General features: G+C 39.0%; 1 pseudogene; it reads right to left on the bottom strand.

Annotated features, from left to right (window-relative positions):
• LOC123980706 overlaps positions 1-2,235 on the bottom strand; it is a 7,513-nt pseudogene extending 5,278 nt beyond the window's left edge.
• Positions 2,236-3,191: the final 956 nt, after the last annotated feature.

Below are 3,191 nucleotides of genomic sequence, written 5' to 3'. Positions count from 1 at the left end.
AGAGAGAGTATTGTATTGTAGTTTTACTGGCATCTATATTTTCAAACCTTTTTAATGAAATAGTATGGTTAATAATACTAGTATTTACATAGTGTATATTTCAATTAAATTATTATATAGTCTAATATGGAAGAAAAATATTAATGCTCCGTGATGTCTGTAAATCTGAGTGGGCTTGTTCCCAGTAAACATTTTGTTCTTTGCAGTCAGTGCACTCCTACAAATAAAAGCTGTAGTTGTTTTTTAAGGGGAAGGTCAACTAGCGTATTTGAAGAACTATTGCCCAACACATACAGATACATCACACATTAAAACAGGATTTTTTATGGCCGCTTGCCATAATGCAAACACATTTTTCATGAGGAATGGGGTGCTATTACTTTTGTCACTGATACCTTGAATACTTTTCCAAATATTGAATACTTTTCCAAATATTCAAGGTTTTGCAGGACATTTTTCCCATTCTAAGTGAATGGAGAGACTGCCGAAATCCTCCTCATACCTACTCCGCTTTGAAAGCTCACCAGTTCAGCATACTTTCAGCTACAGACTTGATTTAAACTGTAAACTGGTCACAAGGAGTTAATCTATTAATGATGCATTCAGCTTTTTGATATGTTTTATGGTTTGTTCACAGTCGCACAGTTTTATGCTTTTTTGAGCTCTTTTCTGAGTTTATAATGGGTGTGTATTGCGTGAGTTAGAGTGGGTGACATCATCACTACAGTGTGGCAGGCTTGCAAAATTGTCTTAAACTTTTCTCTTTAACTCACTGGCTTGACCACAATTTTAACTCTTCATGCATAATTTTACACCAGAAATGTAGTAAATTTTGGGCTTTTTAAATCCCTCGGACTTATAGATTTGTCGCCGTGTCCTTCCAAAGGACAACAGTGACAGAAAATTCTCCATTGGCTGCCATTATAAATTTGTGTCAAAATGTCTGGAGCAGAACAGAGCGTACCAGTTTTTTAACTCATGCATACAGAGAGCCCTCAAAACATGGAGCTTTAAACTTTACTGCATGGGAGAACACATGTAAGCATAACTGTGTCCCAGCAGGTGCGCACACACACATTAAAGGAGACTTATTAGGCTTCTAATATTTTCTGTCTTAACAATAATGTTTCAGTGTCAGATGTTCATGGTAAACATGGCCAAAGCTCTACTCTTGGCTCTTAATGATGTCATACAGAGCCGGTTTTCCATACATGGTAATTTGCCTACAGCCTCAATATTGTCCAGCTGCGGACTGTAGCACCTCTCAAGCCACGCCCCTCGCTCACACCACGCCCCCTGAGCTACTGTCCGCAGCAGAACCGTTCTCAGCCTGGCAACTCCTACGCTCAGTCTGTCTGTACCACTCGGCAGCATAATCACCCTGCTTCAGGATCCAGGCCAATCAGAACACAGTGGGCTTTTGGAGGGGTGGGGGGGCTTTCTGAATCAGGGCCCTGTTTAAAACTGCTTTAAGTCTGTAATCAACTTAGCCTAACCTGTTTTCTTTCTTGTTTCCGTCCTGTTTTTATGCTGTTTTGCTTCAGCTTTTAAAAGTTATCTCTAGTAGTATTGTGGTTTATATGCTGATCTTGTTGTCTTTGTTTTGTCATGTAAAGGGCATTTGAATACCTTTTTAAAGCATTATATAAATAAAATGTATTATCATTATGATTATTATTAAATTGTTGGACAAATGAATATTTATGACCTGATGATCCATCAAATAGTTTTCAAAAACCAAAATACAAAATTAATGTCTCCAGATTTCACAATTTCCTCCCAAATACTGCGGCACAAACTGCTCTGACTGTTTGATGTTTGTCTTGAGCTGTAACTAAATGGTGCCATTAACCTCAACAGTTTAAGAGAAGGCTGGATGGAGCCACACATGGAAACTGCATCTGTTTAGGGTCCAATCAGCTTCATGTACATTTTATCTATGGAATCAACCCTGACATCTAGCCCCCAAACCAGATCCAGATCCTTTACAGACAGACAGACTGTAGGACAGACACACAACACAGGCAGGAAATAAATAACTCTCAGTCAGAATGTACATACCATAGAATAAAGAGAATAGATGTTCATGAGGGTCATAGGAAGGCCGACAGCGATGATTATGTATGTCACCACATTCATGATGAAATCAAGTTTGTTGTAATAGTCATCGAGCTCAGCGGTGATGTCGCTGTAATCATAGCTTTGGTGCAGTGAGTTAAAGTAGAGACCTTCCATTCTTCAGAGTGAAACCTGTTTGAGAGATCAGGTTATTAAAGGGAGCAGGTTTTTAATATCTACCTAACATTGTTCAGTGACATCACTAAAGCTGTGAGGTGAAGTTCACACAAACACAGTGTCCCTATAGTTTACCCACAATCATATCAAATCACAAACTGCTGTCTTTCAGTTTTAGATATTCATATAAATATTCATGCACATCCATCTTCATGACTGTGTGCAGTTCTTGTCCTCTCTACATATAAGAAAAAAATAATGTCCCAAACTTTACCTTTGAAAGCTGCGAGACCCGACCTGAAAGAGTTCGCTACTACAAAGTCTGATGTGTTGTCCTCTGCATCTACGGTCTACAGTAAATATAGTCATTTAAAAGCTGCAGTAGGTTCCTGTTGACTACACTTCCTCTTCTAAAAGCGTGAGAAAGGCAGGAATATGCTTTATTCTGTTCTGTGGTCCTGAGATGACTGCCTGTCGTCACGTCAGCTGAAAGTGCAGATGAGCTGCTTTGAGTATCAAACTCTTCCTGCAGGCTTGAAGTGAAAGATGTACTGCTTGTCTTCACAACCATGAAAGCACATACCCATACAGATGGACCCCAGACAGCATGGGGGCGTACCAAAAGGCACTGGAAAATCAAAACAAACATGATTTAACTCATTTATTTCTAACTGAAACATTTCCCCAGAATAATTCTGCTGTGGACAAAATCAATTCAATTTTTCATCATTTGGCTTCATTGTCTAATTTGAAAACCTCCATACCAAAACCTCAACAAATAAACAATAACAAATGGTTTAAAATTTTCCAATTTGTTCTAGAACCAATAATTCTTTATGGCAGCGAAATTTGGGGGCCAATAATCTTTCCATACTGAGTTCTGTAAGAGCATCCTGCAGGTGCAGAGAAAAACACCAAATAACCTGTGCAGAGCAGAGCTCGGCCAATACCCCCTC

Source organism: Micropterus dolomieu, linkage group LG12 (genome assembly GCF_021292245.1).
Source record: "Micropterus dolomieu isolate WLL.071019.BEF.003 ecotype Adirondacks linkage group LG12, ASM2129224v1, whole genome shotgun sequence".
NCBI lineage: Eukaryota > Metazoa > Chordata > Actinopteri > Centrarchiformes > Centrarchidae > Micropterus > Micropterus dolomieu.
The sequence above is the reverse complement of the archived record's forward strand: the minus strand, read 5'-3'. Positions and strand labels throughout refer to the sequence as shown.